The sequence below is a fragment of the Nerophis ophidion genome, linkage group LG13, assembly GCF_033978795.1.
Source record: "Nerophis ophidion isolate RoL-2023_Sa linkage group LG13, RoL_Noph_v1.0, whole genome shotgun sequence".
Lineage (NCBI taxonomy): Eukaryota > Metazoa > Chordata > Actinopteri > Syngnathiformes > Syngnathidae > Nerophis > Nerophis ophidion.
Window position 1 is genome coordinate 10,023,078 of NC_084623.1, and position 22,745 is coordinate 10,045,822.

General features: G+C 38.7%; 1 long non-coding RNA gene across 1 annotated transcript in view; it reads right to left on the minus strand.

Moving 5' to 3' along the window:
- The window catches only part of LOC133564899 (uncharacterized), a 42,831-nt gene extending 21,363 nt beyond the window's left edge, over positions 1–21,468 (minus strand). Inside the window, exon 1 of the long non-coding RNA XR_009809366.1 lies at positions 21,349–21,468. This is a non-coding gene — a long non-coding RNA (uncharacterized LOC133564899). The remainder of the gene's footprint in view (positions 1–21,348) is intronic.
- Between the last annotated feature and the right edge of the window lie 1,277 nt (positions 21,469–22,745).

The window sequence follows — 22,745 nt, forward strand, 5'->3', positions numbered from 1 at the left end:
TGACTATGTTTTAGTTTTTTCCTCTGCATTTGTCTTTTTTTCCTCTGTGTGTGTAGTGTTTCCTGTCAGCGCTCTTATTTTGTTGGTTTCCTGTCTTTCTCCTTGAGTGCTGTGTCCCCTCAGCTGTGGCTGACTGGCACCTGGCCACACCTGGTGTCAATCAGCCCTATTATATTTAGACCTGTTTTCTCCTCCAGTCTGTGCTGGATTATTGTCATGTGTTGTTGTGTCGTGTCATGTCAATGCAGAGTTGCGGTAAGTTATATTTGGTAGCGCTTTGTAGCTTACTGTCTTTTGTTCCCTGCTTCCAAGTTTGTTTGTCCATAGCCAAATTTGTTATCCGCCTTGTGCGGGCTTTTTGTTGTACCCTTTGTTTGGTTTTGTTTTTGTGTTAAAGATTAAATCATGTTTTCTCACTCAATACCTGCCTCCTTCTCTGCATCTTTGGGTTTGTCACAACAACAATCTGAATGACACCCCTTGGGGACAATTAAGGTATGTAAATAAACATACACAAAATGTTTCCGTGTGAATACCTCATTTTGCAACGGCTATGTTACATCCCGAATGTTAGCACTTGGTCATCAGTCCAGCAGCACTGAGAGCAGACTCAGCCAAACTACCTCCGGCATTAGACTCAGAAATGTAGTCATTAATAAAGATGTAACAACTGAACATCAGTTATTATAATCAGCTAGCTTTTAAATGCCATTATACAAAATTGTTCTTTTATTATTAAAAACAATTCATATGTATTAACACATACAAAAGTAACAACAAAAAATGTGGGTGCAAATCCTTGGTATACCCAAATTGGGTCGAACGTGAAAGGTACCCATCTCTGATTCTGTACTTTATAGGGTTGTACGGTATACCAGTATTAGTATAGTACCGCGATACTAATGAATCATATTCGGTACTACACCGCCTCTAAAAAGTACCGGTACAAAAATATTGGTATCGGGACAACATTAATACTTTACGTGATTCAAATGTTCTGAAAACTACCGACGCTGCAACAGGCGGACATGAACTGTGAAGTCAATGTATGCATTATCAAAATGGCTTTATAATTGCTCTACTATGCAAAGCAACAGTCCACCAGCTAATAACCATGGGCACATCATTTTATAGGGGAGCAGAACAAGACAGGGATAATTTGTAATTACGATTATTTCGGTATCAATTAAGTGTTCATTTATCATCAACTTGAACCCTTAATGGGTAATCGAAAGTAATAGCTGTTTTTTTTTTTTCGATGACAGATTGACTATTTATTATGTATACAGGGAACATGAGGGCAGAAGTGCACCTAATAGTGTGCAGATAACAGAGACCCATTAATTTTTCTATTTCTCACTTCCACTCCATTGCACCATCTGGTGTTTTGTTTTGTAACTACGCTTGTATTTACCCTATTTTTGGCGCACTTAAAATCCATTTTTTTCTTCTCAAAACTCGACAGCGCGCCTTATAATGTAATGTACGAAATAATTCTGGTTTTGCTTACCGACCTCGAAGCAATTTTATTTGGTACATGGTGTAATGATAAGTGTGACCAGTAGATGGCAGTCAAACATAATATATACGAGCAGACTGCAATATGGCTCAATTGAAGAAAATCAACATTTTGAATGCCCATCCATTCTTTTTTCTACCGCTTATTCCCTTTTGGGGTCGCGGGGGGCGCTGGTGCCTATCTCAGCTACAATCGGGCGTAAGGCGGGGTACACCCTGGACAAGTCGCCACCTCATCGCAGGGCCAACACAGATAGACAGACAACATTCACACTCACATTCACACACTAGGGCCAATTTAGTGTTGCCAATCAACCTATCCCCAGGTGCATGTCTTTGGAGGTGGGAGGAAGCCGGAGTACCCGGAGGGAACCCACGCATTCACGGGGAGAACATGCAAACTCCACACAGAAAGATCCCGAGCTTGGATTTGAACCCAGGACTGCAGGAGCTTCGTATTGTGAGGCAGACGCACTAACCCCTCTGCCACCGTGAAGCCCCATTTTGAATGTTCCATTGAAAATATAGAACATTACGCATGGCGCTCAAAAATCTATCAAAATGTTTTAGTACGACTTTGGTAAGCTATGAAGTCGCACCGTTTGATGCCACGTGTTGCTGGCATCAAATTCAAAAGGTAATGATTATTTGCACACACACAAAAAAATGTTTATCAGTTCGAACATCAAATATGTTGTCTTTGTAGCATATTTAACTGAATATGGGTTGAAAATGATTTGCAAATCATTGTATTCTGCTTATATTTACATCTAACACAAATTCCCAACTCATATGGAAACGGGGTTTGTACATCTTAAAAGGGGCGTACGCCAGGTTTTTGTGCGTAAGCGGGTTCAGGTGTGTTGAGAGTTCAGAAAAAAACACTGCTAACCACCATAACCAGAATATGCACTTAAATTAATTTGTGCTCTTATGGTTATTACACCTGTTAATGCACCATGTGCGAAAAAAATTACTCCAACTCAAGCTATTTATGATCCCCATGTGGCTTTTCTTAAACATCATTTGGATGTTTCTCTCGCTAATTTGAAGCAGGCGTTAGTTAATCCCAGGTTTTTTTTTCCGAAGTGTGACACCCCGTCCTTCATGCCCGAGCGCTGCACTTTTGTCTGATTTGTGATTTGCTTTATGAACCCGCTGCGTTAATGGAAGAGACCCACTGTGATCCCCATTATCAACCCCTCGCCATAAAGAGGGGCAGGTAAGAGGAAGAGGAGGATGACAGAAGACAGAAAAGAGGGTATAAAATAGACTGAGTCACGACCCTCGTTATCAAATCCCATCAGTGAAGGAGAGAAACTGATTGAGAGGGACACGGCAGAAGGTGAGAGGGGTATTTCTTTTTTTTTTTCTAAAGGGGAGAAAATGGAGGGGTGCTGATGATTAACTGAGAAATAGAGCCAACGTAAAAATGAGGGTCGCCAATGGAGGTAAAGATAATAACAAGAGCAGGCCAAGCCCCCTGATGTGGATCCATGGGGCGACCAAGGAGCCCGGTCTGCCTTCATCAGCTATTAATTTACACAATCCCGTCACCCCCCGATATTACATCTGCGCCACGACGGCGGTTCACCTTCCACTGAGGCCGTGATCCATTACGGATGGCCGGGAGCACAGCGTGGTGGCCCACTCGCGGCAATGAAGTGGGAAGTGGGAAAGAGGGCAGGGGAGGAAGGAGCCGGCGGAGGGGGAGCGGGGGGTAGGCAAAGAGCCGGCGACAAAAGGAGGATAATGGAGGAGAAGAAGAAGAGGATGAGGGAGAGAGGATGGATATTCTGAATGTATCCATTATGGCGCATCAAAAGGAGAAACTCAAATGGCCAAAAACACGTCAGAAATGGAAGGTGGAAAGTGACGGAGATGAGTGCCGAGTGAAAGTACGGCTAGAGAAAGACAGAGATGGATACGGGAGGGAGATTGCTTTCTCTAATTATGTCCCCTTTCAGCGCCGCGGAGGCTGATAGAAAAAGCTAATTCCACCTGCCTCCTTCTCATTCCCACCAGTTGTAAAAGCTCACGCTTGTTTTCCCCTTTCTCGTCCTGTGTCCGCTCTGCTGGCACCCGATGAACACATGCCAATAACAACTGGAACAAAAGACACATTTCTGGGCGCAGAACCTTCGACTTTCCATTTCCATTTGTGTTACCGGCTCTGCCATTTATCTCACTCCCATTACCCCTGGGCTGCTATGGACACACACAAGGCCGGCTGCAGGCTTTTGTGGCCTTCAACAACATTTTGCTTGTGGCCCCATTTCAATCTTTAATAAAAAAAACTTGTGTAACAATCTAGGGCAAAAGTTCTCAAACATTTTCCACCTCAGAAAACAAATCCCATTCAGCGTGACCTGGCCAAGACGGCAGCAAAAACAAATTTCATAAATACATAGAACAAAAAAAACAAGAGAGGTCACACACTATAGTTAAAACCACACATTACTTACAAATATGCAATAGGTAAAACAAATAAAATCAATAAAACAGAGCCCAATAGAAAAAGCTTCTGTCTTTTAAAATGGCCAGAAATTGTCACGTCGGGAACGCATTTTGTATGCGCGTTGTGTCACCCCAAGATGCAGTTGGACCAGACAGGCAGGAATTGCAGGTAAGACTTAATTTAATACACAAAAGTAAAAGAACACTGGTGCGAAACAGCAAAAGAAAGTGCGTGCCTTCGCACGGGAAGCTAACGCTAAACGTAGCAATGAGTCCAGAGTCCAAAAGTCGACGTGCCGAGCGCACGCGAAGCTAAGGCGAGATTTAGCAATAGTATATACATCGACGAAAAACCAACGTGAATGTTGCATGGCGCAAACAACGAACCAAAACTGAACAACGGGAGAAGGCAGGCTTAAATACAAAAGTAAACAATTACCAACAGGTGTGCGTAAGGAAACAAGTAACAGGTGAACAAATCAAGTAACCATGGTGACAACGCCAAACAAGGAAGTGCACACACAAACTCAGCACCGGAAGAGTCCAAAACACTCCAAAAACCGAAAAGGACTCAAAAACCAGACTAAGGATGTGATCCGGGAAGCGGATCACAACAGAACGTCCCCCAAAGTGATCAGTTCAGGTGGCGTCAGATTCAGTCCATGACCATGGACTGAAATCAGAAGGCTTTTTTTTACCTAGACTTTGGTTGGCTCTAGGAACCAACATACCAAGGATGTCCTGTGACCGCAATCTGTAGCGACTGGAGTCTCTACACATAAACGAACATAAACAAGGGTATATCAGACCAAGAACTGATTTATAAACAGAAAAAATACATCAAGCAAAACCTGAGAACTGACAAAGACGGACAGTTCGCCTTTGCTATCATTTCAATCTTCAATAAAAAAAAACTTGTGTAACAATCTAGGGCAATAGTTCTCAAACATTTTTCACCAAGTATCACCTCAGAAAACAATTTCCATTCAGCGTGACCTGGCCAACACAGCAGCAAAAACAAATTTCATAAATACATAGAACAAAAAAAACAAGAGAGGTCACACACTATAGTTAAAAGCACACATTATTTACAAATATGCAATAGGTAAAACAAATAAAATCAATAAAACTTGTTAAATACAATTACAGAGCCCAATAGAAAAAGCTTCTGTCTTTTAAAATGGCCAGAAATTGTCACGTCAGGAACGCATTTTGTATGCGCGTTGTGTCACCCCAAGATGCAGTTGGACCAGACAGGCAGGAATTGCAGGTAAGACTTAATTTAATACACAAAAGTAAAAGAACACTGGTGCGAAACAGCAAAAGAAAGTGCGTCCCTTCGCATGGGAAGCTAACGCTAAACGTAGCAGTGAGTCCAGAGTCTAAAAGTCGACGTACCCGAGCGCACGTGAAGCTAAGACGAGACTTAGCAATAGTATATACATCGACGAAAAACCAACGTGAATGTTGCATGGCGCGAACAACGAACCAAGACTGAACAACGGGAGAAGGCAGGCTTAAATACAAAAGTAAACAATTACCAACAGGTGTGCGTAAGGAAACAAGTAACAGGTGAACAAATCAAGTAACCATGGTGACAACGGCAAACAAGGAAGTGCAAACATAAACTCAGCACCGGAAGAGTCCAAAACACTCAAAAAACCGAAAAGGACTCAAAAACCAGACTAAGGATGTGATCCAGGAAGGGGATCACAACAGAATTTCCCCCAAAGTGATCAGTTCAGGTAGTGTCAGATTCAGTCCATGACCATGGACTGAAATTAGAAGGCTTTTTTTTACCGTGACTTTGGTTGGCTCTAGGAACCAACATACCAAGGATGTCCTGTGACCGCAATTTGTAGCGACTGGAGTCTCTACACATAAACGAACGTAAACAAGGGGGAATCAGACCAAGAAGTGATTTATAAACAGAAAACATCCATCAAGCAAAATCTGAGAACTGACAAAAGACGGACAGTTCACCTTTGCATACAAAGTGCAATGGTAGACAAGGTTGCCAACACCAATAATAAAATTTAAGGATCTGTGATATACACTATCCAGTTTTTTTCAAACAAGTGTTGAGTGCTTTCATAAAAATCAAGTGTCCTTAATCTACCAAAGACATAAAAGTGGTCAGAATCAAGCGTTTCCTAACTTGTAGGGAAAAACAGGACTTGTTTTGAAAGAAAAAAAACGGTTTATTTTAAGATTAGCCACAAGGTTTTCTATGTGTGATTAAATGACAAGTTCTCATCAAAAACAATCCCCAGGAACTATAGTTAAAAGCACACCAAGGATGTCCTTTGACCACAATCTGTAGTGACTGGAGTCTCTACACATAAAATAACATAAACAAGGGGGAATCAGACCAAGAAGTGATTTATAAACAGAAACCATCCATCGAGAAAAATCTGACTGTTTCAGTCTAAGTTCTCATCAATAACAATCCCCAAGAACTATAGTTAAAAGCACACATTACTTAAAATATAAACATAAATACATGCAATAGGTAAAACAAATCAATAACACGAGTTAAAAACTAGTACAGAGCCCAATAAAAAAAAGCTTCTCTGTCTTTTAAAACGGCCAGAAATTCCCCCAGAGTGATCAGTTCAGGTAGCGTCAGATTCTTTTGTGACCAGGACCATGGAGCAGCAAATCTGAAGGGTTTTTTTTACCGAAACTTGGATTGGCTCTAGAAACCAACACACTAAGGATGTCCTCTGACCGCAAAATAACATAAACAAGGGAGAACCAGACCAAGAAGTGATTTATAAACATCGGGAAAAATCTGACAACTGACAAAAATGAACAATTTGCCTTTGCATACAAAGTGCAATGGTGGACAAAGGTGCCACAACCAGTAATAAAACGTAAGGAACAGTAATATACACTATCCAGTTTTTTCAAGCATTTCCTAACTTTTAGGGAAAAACAGGACTTGTTTTGAAAGAAAAAAAAAACTGTTTATTTGAAGATTAGCCACAAGGTTTTCTATGTGTGAATAAATGACAAGTTCTCATCAATAACAATCCCCAGGAACTATAGTTAAAAGCACACAGAGGATGTCCTTTGACCGCAATCTGTAGTGACTGGAGTATCTACACATAAAATAAAACAAATAAGGGGGAACCAGACCAAGAAGTGATTTATAAACAGAAACCATCCATCGAGAAAAATCTGACTGTTTCAGTCTGACAAGTTCTCATCAATAACAATCCCCCAGAACTATAGTTAAAAGCGCACATTACTTAAAATATAAACATAAATACATGCAATAGGTAAAACAAATCAATAACACAAGTTAAAAACTAGTACAGAGCCCAATAAAAAAAAAAGCTTCTCAGTCTTTTAAAACGGCCAGAAATTCCCCCAAAGTGATCAGTTCAGGTAGCGTCAGATTCTTTTGTGACCCTGACCATGGAGCAGCAAATCTGAAAGGTTTTTTTTTTACCGAAACTTGGATTGGCTCTAAAAACCAACACACTAAGGATGTCCTCTGACCGCAAAATAACATAAACAAGGGAGAACCAGACCAAGAAGTGATTTATAAACATCGGGAAAAATCTTGACAACTGACAAAAATTAACAATTTGCCTTTGCATACAAAGTGCAATGGTGGACAAAGTTGCCACAACCAGTAATAAAACATAAGGAACAGTAATATACACTATCCAGTTTTTTCAAGCATTTCCTAACTTGTAGGGAAAAACAGGACTTGTTTTGAAAGAAAAAAAAACTGTTTATTTTAAGATTAGCCACAACGTTTTCTATGTGTGATTCAAACAAGTTCTCATCAAAAACAATCCCCAAGAACTATAGTTAAAAGCACACCAAGGATGTCCTGTGACCACAATCTGTAGTGACTGGAGTCTCTACACATAAAATAAAACAAATAAGGGGGAACCAGACCAAGGAGTGATTTATAAACAGAAACCATCCATCGAGAAAAATCTGACAGTGTCCGTCTGACAAGTTCTCATCAATAACAATCCCCAAAAACTAAAGTTAAAAGCACACATTACTTAAAATATAAACATAAATACATGCAATAGGTAAAACAAATCAATAACACAAGTTAAAAACTAGTACAGAGCCCAATAAAAAAAAGCTTCTCTGTCTTTTAAAATGCCCAGAAATTCCCCCAAAGTGATCAATTCAGGTAGCGTCAGATTCTTTTGTGACCATGACCATGGAGCAGCAAATCAGAAGGAGTTTTTTGACCAAGACTTGGGTTGGCTCAAGGAACCAACACACTAAGGATGTCCTCTAACCGCAAAATAACATAAACAAGGGAGAACCAGACCAAGAAGTGATTTATAAACATCGGGAAAAATCTGACAACTGACAAAAATTAACAATTTGCCTTTGCATACAAAGTGCAATGGTGGACAAAGTTGCCACAACAGGTAATAAAACATAAGGAACAGTAATATACACTATCCAGTTTTTTCAAGCATTTCCTAACTTTTATGGGGAAAACAGGACTTGTTTTGAAAGAAAAAAAAACTGTTTATTTTAAGATTAGCCACAAGGTTTTCTATGTGTGATTCAAACAAGTTCTCATCAATAACAATCCCCAAGAACTAAAGTTAAAAGCACACCAAGGATGTCATGTGACCACAATCTGACTGGAGTCTCTACACATAAAATAACATAAACAAGGGGGAATCAGACCAAGGAGTGATTTATAAACAGAAACCATCCATGCGGGGGAGAGGTGGGGGGTGCCGGGAACGACGCCGCCACAATCACATTCAGGTGCGTAGCTCACACACCGGGAAACGATTAACATTTCTCCTGACACTGTATAAAAGGGGAGAAGGAGGAGAGATGGAGGAGGAAGGAGGAGAGTCCGCAGCGCATGAGAGGCGAGAGCAACACAGAGTGCAAGACGAGCACGACGACGACGGCGGCTGAAAAGCAGACCGGGAACGAGCAGTGGAGGAAGGAGTTGAAAGTAGATCCGAGCTGCAACCAACCTTTATTGCAAAATAAAAAAGTCAAACCTGCTCAAAAGCATGTCCTTCCTGGGTGGTCCATTGAACCCGCACGACGACAGCAAGAGACTGTCACAGCTTTCATAAAAGCAAGTCTCCATAATCTAGCAAAGACATTAAAGGGGTCAGAATCGTGTTTTTCCTAACTTTTAAACAGGACTTGTTTCGAAAGAATAAAAACAGTGTATTTGATATATACAATTAACGATGAAAATATATTTAAGAAGTAATATTATCTGGTAAAAGCAGCGATGAAACGAAGCTTCTAAACTCGGCCAATACGCGCTCCGACAAGTACTATAGCGACAAAAACGAAGGGCGAGGGGAGGGGGAAAAAAACCTCAGAATGTGGCACACAATGAGTGGCAGGGCGCTCGGAACACAACTTTGTTTGTCATCGCCACAGGAGCAGTAGAACCCGGGCGAAGGGTTCTGATAGGCCCAGTGGGGAGGAGATTGGCCTGTCCCTGATTGGATGATTAGAGGCTGCAGGGGCTCAAATCAGCCATTTTCAGAAAGAGAGTGGTTTTGTTAAGTGGACTGGCACAGTGTGCACGCTGTGTGGGATCTTTTTGTGTGCTTTGCACTCGTGCCCGGTGCATGTGTGTGTGTGTGTGCGTGTGTGTGTGTGTGTGTGTGTGTGTGTGCGTGTGTGTGTGTGTGTGTGTGTGTGTGTGTGCGGTCAAAGAGAGCCAAACCACTTTTAAAGGTGAGGCACATTTGCATGTTTCTTCCAAGTAAGAGGAATGATGGTTATGGTTGCTCGTCGAAAACACAACAAATACTGATTGAATTGTTACGGGAAAAACATTTTTTTACAGTGCATTATTGTAAATTTTGAAAAGGTTTCATTGTTATTTTTACGATAAAATTCTGTCGACTTAGCTGCCAGTTTTGTACCATAAAATCCGCAATTATTTTTACTGTACATTACTGAAATGGAAAAACAGTACCACTGTCCTTGAGCATTGAGCACATTGAGCTACCAATGTTTTACTGTAAAATTTGCATATGTTTTTTTGCAGCGCCATACTGTAAATGAAAAAAAAAATGGTACCAGAGTTATTTTTACAGTAAAATTCTGGTGACTATGCTGCCAGGTTTTTTTTTACCGTAAAATTTACCGTTGTTTTTTTCTTAGAATGCATTTCTGTAAATGTAGAATCTGTAGAGCTGTTATTTTTTAGGGTAAAATTCTGATGACTGAGCTGCCAGTTTTGTACCATAAAATCTACCATTACTTTTTACACAGAACATTACAGTAAATAGAAAAACAGTACAACTGTCCTTCTAACAGTAACATTGAGCTAACATTTTTTTAACTGTGAAATTTACATGTGGTTTTTTTAACAATGCAATACTGTAAATTGATCAATCATACCACTGTTATTTTTACGGTAAAATTCTGGGGAATGAACTGTGAGTTTTTCTCCGTAAATTAATTTTTACAGCGAATAAGTGCAAATTGAAAAAATGGTAACACTTTAACTTTTATGGTAAAATTCCGGCGATTGAGCTGCCAGTTTTAAAATGTAAAATCGACGATTGTATTTCAGTAAATGTAGAATTGGTACCACTGTTATTTTCAAAGTAAAGCGTGAGAATGCCGTTGTTGTTGTTTTTCTTCGTAAAATGTACTCTCATTTTTACAGCAAATTACTATAAATTAAAAAAGTAGTACCACTGTTATTTTTACGGTAAAATTCTGGCAACTGAGCTGCCAGGTATTTTCTTTTTTGAAAATTTAGTCGTTTTGCAGTGCATTACAGTATATTTAAAATCCATACCAGTGTTACTTTTAAGGTAAAATTTTGACTAGTGAGCAGCCAATATTTCTTTTACAGTGCATTATTGTAAATTTAAAAATAGTTCCATTGTTATTTTTATGATACAATTCTGGCAACCTAGCTGCCAGTTTTGTACCATAAAATCTGCTATTATTTTTACAGTAAATAACTGAAATGGAAAAAACAATACCACTGTCCTTCAAACAGGAACATTGACTTACCAATTTTTTACTGTAAAGTTTACATTTTTTCACAGTGCTGTACTGTAAATTGAAAAATGGTACCAGTTATTTTTTCTGTAAAAGTCTGGGGACTGAGGTACCAGTTTTTTACACCCTCTACAACGAGAGCACTCTTCTGTTTTTAAGAAACTACTAGAAAAATGATAGTCAAAGATCGGTAGACAGCCATTTAGTGTTCATAGGAATCTGCGGCAAAAATGTTAAACTCACAAGTTTTTTTTTAACCGAACTTGTGGTGTTGAATAATTGAACAGCCCTGGTGGTCTGGAGGCTCTTAATCAGTGTTAATAACCTACAGTATAGTTAACACTGAACTGCAACTAATTGAGTTTTTTATCAGAGCTGCAATACGGACCATTAGTTCATTATTACAACCATTCAGGATAAAACAAATATCCCACATTTACACCATGTGATTAATTTGAAACAAAAGTCACAATGTAATTACGTTAATATCACAGCAGAAGGAAAAGTTGTCAATATATCAGGTAGGCAACCTTGTCCTGCTTAATGACTGTATGTAATGTAATAGTACACATGATTAACGACGGTCAAATCATGTCATTAAAGACTTATAATAGATAGCTAGAAAATGTTAGATGTAATATCATGATTTGTTGCCAAAGAGAGAATACTGTAAAGGCAAAGGAGGAGAAGGCGAAGGGTAATACAGGTGTTGGAACAAAGAAGTTATTTTTGTCAGCTGGTAACCATGACAACAGAGAGATTGTTTGTCCGTGCATGTGTGTGTGCGTGTGTGCGTGCGTGTGTGTGTGTGTGCGTGTGTGTGTGTGTGTGTGTAAGCTCAAAGACTGACTCAATAACCTGTTCCTTCACAGTTCCACTGATGTGTGTGTGATGATTTCCACATCCTTCTTTATTCATGAAAACATATCTTGGAAATAAGGGCCTGTGTGTCTGTGTATATATATATATATATATATATATATATATATATATATATATATATATATATATATATATACATATACATATATATATATATATATATATATATATATATACACACACGCATATATACATACATACATATATATGTATATATACACACATCGGTAAAATACATAAATATATACATATACACACACACACATATATATACATACATACACACAGATACATACATACATATATACATACAAATTACTTCCTTAACGTAAATGACTGCCATAACCACAACACCAGGGGGAGCTCCACAAACCACGTTAAACCCAGACTTCGATCTAACAAAGGTCTTAACTCATTCTCTTTCTATGCCACATCAATGTGGAATGCACTCCCAACATGTATACAAGTAAGTGCATCTCTATATTCCTTCAAAACCGCTCTAAAACAACACCTCCAGGCAACTTCAACACTTTACTAATACCCTCCTCCATTCACATCCCATCTCCCCGGATTATAAACAACTCAAATGTACTTCTAATGTATATACTTGTTCTTATGCTATGTGAACTCACTATGTTCTCTGCTGGCTGTACATATCCTACTAAATAAGACCTACACTGTTTCAATGTCCACATTCCTCTGTTGATGCAATTGTTGATGACTGAAGTTCTGATATCAACCAAAGCTCCTCATCCCACCCCCCGGATTGTAAATAATGTAAATAATTCAATGTACATACTATGATGATTAACTTGTGTGATGACTGTATTATGCTGATAGTATATATTTGTACCATGAATTGATTAACGTGGACCCCGACTTAAACAAGTTGAAAAATTTATTCGGGTGTTACCATTTAGTGGTCAATTGTACGGAATATGTACTGTACTGTGCAATCTACTAATAAAAGTATCAATCAATCAATCAATCAACACACACACACACAAACATGTATATACACACATATATATATGCATATATACACACATCGGTAAATATACATAAATATATACATATACACACACACATATATATACATACATATATACATACACACACATATATACATACATACATATATATGCAAATATACACACACATACATATATAAACATAAATATATACATATACACATAGGCATCTATATACAAATGTTAATATACATATATACACATATATATAGACACACACATATGTGTCTATATATATGTATATATATACATATATTTATATGTGTGTGTGTGTATATAAAATGTACATGTGTATAAATGTATATTAATATTTGTATATAAACATATGTATGTGTTTATATATATATGTATATGTTTGTATATATATATATTTATTTGTGTGTATGTGTGTATTATTACATATGTATATATTTATATACAGTATGTATACAGTATACATGTGTGTATGCATATATCTGTGTATGTACAAAATATATATGTATGTATATGTGTGTATGTATACAAAAGTTTGTATGTATTTATGTATGTATGTATGTATGTATGTATATATATTTATATATACATACACACATACATATATATATATATATATATATATATATATATATATATATATATACACACACGTACATATACAGATATATATATATATGTGTATATATATACATATATATGTGTGTATATATACTGTATATGTGTGTATAAATGTATATTAATATTTGTATATACATATTTATGTGTTAATATATGTATATGTTTGTATATGTATATAAGTGTGTATATGTATATATTTATTTGTGTGTATGTGTGTGTATTATGACATATGAATATATTTACTGCGATGAGGTGGCGACTTGTCCAGGGTGTACCCTGCCTTCCGCCCGATTGTAGATGAGATAGGCGCCAGCGACCCCACAAGGGAATAAGCGGTAGAAAATGGATGGATGGATGGATGGGTGTATATATTTATATACAGTATGTATACAGTATACATGTGTGTATGCATATATGTGTGTATGTACAAAATATATATGTATGTATATGTGTGTATGTATACAAGTTTGTATATATGTATGTATATATATATATTTGTATATTCACACACACACACATATATATATATATATATATGATACTCTAAAGACTAGTGGCGACAAAGAAAGAACGCATTTGTAGGTGTGCATGATACCGTAATTTGAATGTAGTTTTCCAAAGTGGTATTCCTGGCCTAATTATTCCATTGTGATTATGTTTGATTAAGTCACTCTCCTCAAGGCCAGAAATCACACAGTCTCACTGAAGGTGTAATTTACTACTTCATCAGCTAATTAAGCCAATCAAAAGTGGCTCTTACCATGACCCAGCATGCATGAATTCTAATCATCTACCAACCAAACTTATACTTTTCTTACGTGACATGTTTTTTTCTTATGTTCTAAATATGGGTCTAAGTTGACCTGGAAATACACAAGGTTTTGATCGTCACGTGTTATGTTTTGAGGGGGAGGTTCAAATTGAATACAACCGAGCATGAGCAATATTGTCGGTAAACATATTTTAATAACCCGGTGCGCCTAATGTAAGGTTTTTGGTTTTGCTTACAGACCTCAGAGCTATTTTATCTGGTACATGGTGTAATTATAAGTGTAACCAGTAGATGGCAGTCAAAAATAAAAGATAAGTGGCAATATGTCTCAACACCAGTAAACACCAATATTTTAAATGTTCCATTGAAAATATAGAACATTTCACGCGGCGCCGAAAATTCTATGAAAATGTTTTAGTACGACTTTTGTAAGCTATGAAGCCGCACCGCTTAGAGGATTGTTGTCGCATTAAACATACAAGTATTATTATGGTGTGTGTATTAGGTAAGACATTATCTGGTGTTTTATTTCGCAATATTATGCAAAAGCAACGTTTCCTACCTTCTGGTACCTGCTGGTCTGTATTTGTGATCTGCATAAGTCCTGAAAAATTGTGCGCGTCCGTCAATAAGCTTCTTCTTTTGCACTATCTACTTATTATCGGACATTCATCCTCTGCTGTTGCCATTTGTAATATAAAGTAGTGTAAAGTTCTTACTTATATGTGTCAGTAAACACGCCATGAAAGCGCTAAAACATACCAGTGAAGTGAGTTTACATTATTCACCCGAGGAACTTTAGTTATAAGAGAGTTCCGGTTGGACGGTTTTTCACGAGACACATTTTCGGTGTTGTTGTTTCCGGGTGAGGAGATGCTGCTCCGTTATTGATTGAAGTAAAGTCTGAATGTCATTAAAACAGTTAGCTCCATCTTTTGACACTTCTTCCACAACCGTCCTTGCACGCTACACCGCTACAACAAAGATGACGGGGAGAAGACGCTGCCGAAGGTGAGCCACGTAAATAAGACCGCCCACAAAACGGTGCATCCGGAAGCGACTGTCAGAAAGCGGCTTGAAGATGATCTGTAAAACATAATCTATGCAACATTTTGACCAGATAACCACCATTACATGTTATGTAGACCACAAAGAAGTGTTTTACATTTAGAAAAAAATAATAATAATATGACTCCTTTAATGCGCCCTATAATCCAGTGCGCCTAATATATGAAAAAATATATTTTTCTATAGTCCGGAAAATACGATACTCTTAAAATCCCATTATATCAATTACCAATTATATAGCCATTATATTAATATAAACAAAATTTTATATATACATATATATACATATATATATATATATATATATATATATATATATATATATATATATGTATATATATATATATATATATATATATATATATATATATACATACATATATATATATATATACATACATATATATATATATATATATATATATATATATATCCATCCATCCATTTACTACCGCTTATTCCCTTTTGGGGTCGCGGGGGGCGCTGGCGCCTATCTCAGCTACAATCGGGCAGAAGGCGGGGTACACCCTGGACAAGTCGCTACCTCATCGCAGGGCCAACACAGATAAACGGACAACATTCACACTCACATTCACACACTAGGGCCAATTTAGTGTTGCCAATCAACCTATCCCCAGGTGCATGTCTTTGGAAGTGGGAGGAAGCCGGAGTACCCAGAGGGAACCCACGCATTCACGGGGAGAACATGCAAACTCCACACAGAAAGAACCCGAGCCTGGATTTGAACCCAGAACTGCAGAAGCTTCGTATTGTGAGGCAGACGCACTAACCCTTCTGCCATATATATATATATATATATATATATACATACACACACATACATATATACATACACACATACATATATACATACACATATATATATATATATATATATATATATATATATATATATATATATATATATATATATATATATATATATATATATATATATATATATATATATATATACATTACATGTCGGCTTTAAGTATAGGCTCCAGCATCCCCCGCGACCCCGAAAGGCACAAGAAAATGGATGGACGGATATATTTATTGCTACTTCACATGCAGTCGGCTTTTGGCCCCTGGTCAAATTTTTATAGCCCAATGCAGCCCCCAAATCAAAAAAGTTTGGACACTCCTTCCCTAGACCAAGTTTGACGGGAGCACTAAAGCAGTGGTTCTCAAATGGGGGTACGCCTACCCCTGGAGGTACTTGAAGGTATGCCAAGGGGTACAGGAGATTTTTTTTAAATTAAGCATAGCAACAATTCAAAAGATTTTTATAAGCATATTTATTGAATAACACTTCAACAAAAAATGGATGTAAGTTCATAAACTGTACAAAGAAATGCAACAATGCAATATTCAGTGTCGACAGTTAGACTTTTTGTTATTGTTATTTATTTTTTTGTGAATAAATGTTTAGAATTAAGTTCTTGAATCCAGATGGATCTCTATTACAATCCCCAAAGAGGGCACCTTAAGTTGATAATTACTTCTATGTGTAGAAATCTTTATTTATAATTGAATTACTTGTTTATTTTTCAACAAGTTTTTAGTTATTTTTATATCTTTTTTTCCCAAATAATTCAAGAAAAAACACTAAAAATGAGCAATATTTTGCACTGTTATACAATTTAATCAATCAGAAACTGATGACATCGTGCTGTATTTTACTTTTTTATCTCTTTTTTTCCAACCAAAAATACTTTGCTCTGATTAGGGGGTACTTGAATTAAAAAAAGGTTCACAGGGGGTACATCACTGAAAAAAGGTTGAGAACCACTGCCCTAAGGGATTAAAAAAAACAAATGTACATATTGTAATTGGTTTGAAAATGAAAAATACCATAATTGCCCCCGCATGGAAAAAAATGTGGCCACCCAGACATCGTGAAAGTGGTCATAATGTTGTGGCCGTGTTGTGTATTCGGCTCTGTACTCCTCGCTTTGCAAATGTGGCCATTAGCGCCGTGGTGTGTGTTGTCCTGTCATGTTCCTCCATGGTAAACATCTGCTCAGTCGTGTGCACAGCGCCATTGGATCCGCTCAGTACCCGCCGCTGCGACACCACCGTCTAATGAGCTCGTCTGACAGACATCTTTAAAGATCCATAAATGAAAGGGAGGACGCAAACACGGCAGTTTTCACACACGCAGAGGCACAAAAACACACACACTCCGAAGTAATTGCATACATGACCAATCCCTAATGGATTCAGTGAATATACTTTTGGGGGGTAAATCAGTGAGTTTATTACAGTACATGTTACATGCACCACTAACGCGTCACTATTAAGCCAGGCAATTTGCTCAAGGGAAGAACGTGTCACTTCATTTGTGACAACTGCAAATAAATAAATTACAGCTATTGTCCCTGAACACGCTTTGTTTTTCTGATTGAATGTACTTAGCCTCACAGTATTTAAAAGGGGAACATTATCACAATTTCAAAAGGGTTAAAAACAATAAAAATCTGTTCCCAGTGGCTTGTTTTATTTTTCGAAGTTTTTTTTCAAAATTTTACACCTCCCGGAATATCCCTAAAAAAAAGCTTTAAAGTGCCTTATTTTCGCTATCTTCGAAACCCCTATCCATTTCCCTGTGACGTCATACAGGGCTGCCAATACAAACAACATGGCGGTTACCACAGCAAGATATAGCGACATTAGCTCGGATTCAGACTCAGATTTCAGCGGCTTAAGCGATTCAACAGATTACGCATGTATTGAAACAGATGGTCGGAGTATGGAGGCAGATAGCAAAAACGAAATTGAAGAAGAAACTGAAGCTATTGAGCGAATAGCTATTGACGCTATTCGGCCATAGCATGGGTGTACCTAATGAAGTGGCCCATAGCATGGTAGCCTTATTAGCATCGCCGGTAAAATGTGCGGAGCAAACGATCAGGACTTTTGCATCTTGTGACACTGGAGCAACTTAAATCCGTCGATTGGTAAGTGTTTGTTTCGCATTAAATGTGGATATCTAGCTTCAAATGTACATACAGCTAGCGTAAATAGCATGTTAGCATCGATTAGCATAGCATGTTAGCATCGATTAGCTGGCAGTCATGCTGCGACCAAATATGTCTGATTGGCACATAAGTCAACAACATCAACAAAACTCACCTTTGTGATTTCGTTGACTTAATCGTTGCAAATGCATCTGCAGGTTATCCATACATCTCTGTGCCATGTCTGTCTTAGCATCGCCGGTAAAATGTGCAGACACTCCGGCACATTCAATGGGGGTCTGGCGGAAAATTTCGTGCCAGTGGTGCAACTTGAATCCCTCCCTGTTAGTGTTGTTACACCCTCCGACAACACACCGACGAGGCATGATGTCTCCAAGGTTCCAAAAAATAGTCGAAAAAACGGAAAATAACAGAGCTGAGACCCGGTGTTTGTAATGTGAAAATGAAAATGGCGGGTGTATTACCTCGGTGACGTCACGTTCTGACATCATCGCTACAAGACCGATAAACTGAAAGGCGTTTAATTCGCCAAAATTCACCCTTTTAGACTTCGGAAATCGGTTAAAAAAATAGATAGTCTTTTTTTCTGCAACATCAAGGTATATATTGACGCTTGCATAGGTTTGGTGATAATGTTCCCCTTTAAAGTGAACAGACAGGAATTTGGAGGAAAAGATGAATGTTGTGATAGGTAGGGTTGGGTATCGTTTGAATTCGAACGATTCTGATTCTTTGTTTCGATTCCGATTCCTGACGATTCTCGATTCCCATTCTTTCTTTAAAAAACAAAAACAAAAGGCAGGGTCAAAAAAAAGCACGAAACAGTCCTGTCGCACGTGTTACATTTCACCGAAAATTATTTTTTTTTTGTAAAATAAAGCCACACTTTCAACCGTCGACGCCCGCTATCCGTGCTTGACTGACTCGCTCGGCTACATAGGCTCAGTTATTCTAACACTTCCGGCGGTGGGCGCTTCTTAGTTGGTGTTCAGCGGCTTCTTCTTCCGGGTCGGCGGACTTATTCTTTTTTTCCGGTCGGCGGACTGGGTATCGAAACTAGGAATCGAAATTTAAACTTTTGAACGATTCCGGGAAAATCGGAAAGTTAGTCCCGGTTCTAATCGATACTCGATACGCAACCCTAGTGATAGGGCTGGGCGATACATGGAATATACTCGATATGTCGCAGGTTTGTCTCTGTGTGATACAAAAAATTACTATATCGTGATATTGGAGTATACTGCTGAAGGAATCAATAAAGTACTATCTATCTATTGTACGTTCTCACGCAGTTGCTTTTAGCTGCGGGCATTACACTACATGTGTTTCTCACTCTTTCTTGTCTTTGCTTCTCACAGTGATAAAACAAGCGCACCTTCTTACATACTGTCGCGCGTGCAACTTTTTGTGCGTTTTGTGTCAAGGTTGCGTGTATTTTCAATGTATGTACAGGGTTAAGAGGGGTTAAAAAAAGACATTGTGAAGGTGTGCGAACGCAACAACATTCGTGAGGGAGGGGCAGAGTCAGAGAGAGCGAGGTAGAGAATTGATTGTTAATCAAGGCATACTTGATCAACAGCCATACAGGTCACACTGAGGGTGGCCGTTTAAACAACTTTAGCAATGTTACAAATATGCACCACACTGTGAACCCACAACAAACCAGAATGACAAACACATTTCGGTAGAACATCCGCACTGTAACACAACATAAACACAAGAGGACAAACACCCAGAGGGCAAATACCTTGCAGTACCAACTCTTCCGGGACGCTACAATATACACCCCAGCTACCCCCATCTCCCAAATTCGGAGGTCTCAAAGTTGGCAAGTATGCCAAAGACATGCACCTGGGGATAGGTTGATTGTGTCATGGTCCACGTCTTGGACCATGTCATATTCTGGTTTTGTTTGTTTTGTTATCACAGCCTGTTTTGTATTTGACATCTTTAGTTCCCGGTGGCACTTCCTGGTTTGTTTCGGTTGCCTAGTTACGCATTCAGTGTCACCTGTCTCTGGTTTTTGATCACGCACACCTGCCCCTGATGATTTCTGCCCCTATATATGCCTGTCTTTGTTTGCCTTTCGTTCTCGGACTATAGTTTGCTACACGCAACAAGTGACATCTCTCTTCCCGCATTGTGGTAACTATCTTTTTTCACCCTATTAGCTTCCATGCTATTTTGTTTGTTGACTTGTCCCTAGTTTACATACTAGCGCTTTCAGTTCATTCTAGCTTCCTCGCTAGTTTTGTTTGTTTTGTCTTTAGTGCCTATGTGCCAGTATTTCTGTTATTAGTTTGTTTTTGTAGTTAGGAATAAATCTTCATTCCTACCTTAACACTGTGTTCCATCTCTGCTGCACCACGAGAACGCAAACCCACGCCACGATGCCACCCAGACGTCACAGATTGGCTACACTAAATTGGCCCTAATGTGTGAATGTGAGAGTGAATGTTGTCTATCTGTGTCGGCCCTGCGATGAGGTGGCGACTTGTGCAGGGTGTACCCCGCCTTCCGCCCATGTGCAGCTGGGATAAGCTCCAGCACCCCCCGTGACTCCGTAAGGAACAAGCGGGAGAAAATGGATGGATGGATACAACATTTTGGTGTTGTTTACTTAAGTCATATTGCAGTCTACACATATCTCTTATGTGTCACTGCCATCGTATTGCAGTCTACACTTATCTCTTATGTGTGACCACCATCTACTGGTCACACTTATCGTTTCACCATAGACCAAATAAAATAGCTTCGAGGTCGGTAAATAACATTAAACGAAGCAATTTCATTAGGAATTAATACTAGGAAGCTAATACTAAAGTTCAAACTATCATGTAAAATACATATAATTGTTTACATGCAGAAAACAATGTGTGTAAATACCAACAAAGCGTGTTAGCATAGTAGCTAATGCTAACAACGCTAGCTTCATCACATTACCATTGGATGTACAAATGGGCGTGAAAACACTCCCACAGACGTCACACATGAAACAGTTGAGAAAGTAAAAAAAAAGTTTTAGATATATTGTAAAACTTACAAACGTTGCTTGTTCTGACGATTTAAGAATCCATAGCGGGAGACGACCAAACAAAAACTGTACTTCCGGTAGGTTAAAAAAAAAAAGTCTGCACTGCAGTACTTGTCCATAAGATGGCGCCAAAGCAAAAGCAAAAACACATATATTCAGTGTTTGCTTGTTTTTTCCAAATTATTCATTTTAAAACAAATTCAAAAATTCACCATTTAGTAAAATGCAGGGTTTAAAACCTTGGAAAAAGTCGCGCTATAGTCTGGAATTTACTACACACCTGGCGCAGAGTTACGTGTGCGTCTCGCTTGTCTGATTGCTTCCTCGAAGCCGAAATGCCCGGATGTCTTAAAGGGGACGTGTCACTCTGTGTCAATTGCCTTTTAGTGCTATCAAAAAGGGATCTTAGTTTTAAACTGACATTTAAAGGCCTACCGAAATGAGATTTTCTTATTTAAACGGGGATAGCAGGTCCATTCTATGTGTCATACTTGATCATTTCGCGATATTGCCATATTTTTGCTGAAAGGATTTAGTAGAGAACCTATACGATAAAGTTTGCAACTTTTGGTCGCTAAGAAAAAAGCCTTGCCTGTACCAGAAGTAGCAGAGGATATGCGCGTGACGTCACGGGTTGGGGAGCTCCACACAGCCTCACATTTTTTACAATCATGGCCACCAGCAGCGAGAGCGATTCGGACCGAGAAAGCCACAATTCCCCCATTAATTTGAGCGAGGATGAAAGATTCGTGGATGAGGAAAGTAAGAGTAAAGGACTAAAAAAGACAAGGGCAGTGGGAGCAATTCAGATGTTATTAGACACATTTACTAGGATAATTCTGGAAAATCCCTTAACTGCTTATAGTTTTAACAGTGTTTTAGCGAGATTATATGGTCGTACCTGAAAGTCGGAGGGGTGTGGCCACGGGCGTGGTGACCGCCAGTGTCTTCGATGGAAGTCACATTTCTCGACGAGGCAAGGCAGCCGGGCTGCGATTTTTTTTTTTCCCCTCCTCCACGGTGTAAGCATCCGACGGTCGGGGGCGGCCGTCGGGAGGAGGCAAGAGAGTCCGCAGCTGCAGCAGGCGAGACACGACACAAGCTCTCCGCTCATAACTACGGTAAGAGTTATGATACCACCATTTTTTCACCGAAACCTGCCGGTTGACATGTGGTAGGGAACCGCTTTGTTCCATAGTAAAGCTTCACCATCAGCTTTCGGGATTGTAAACAAGGAAACACCGGCTGTGTTTGTGTGGCTAAAGGTGGCCGCAATACACCAATTCCCACCTACGTCTTTCTTCTTTGACGTCTCCATTATTAATTGAACAAATTGCAAAAGATTCAGCAACACAGATGTCCAGAATACTGTGTTATTATGCGATTATAGCTGGGATAGGGCTGGA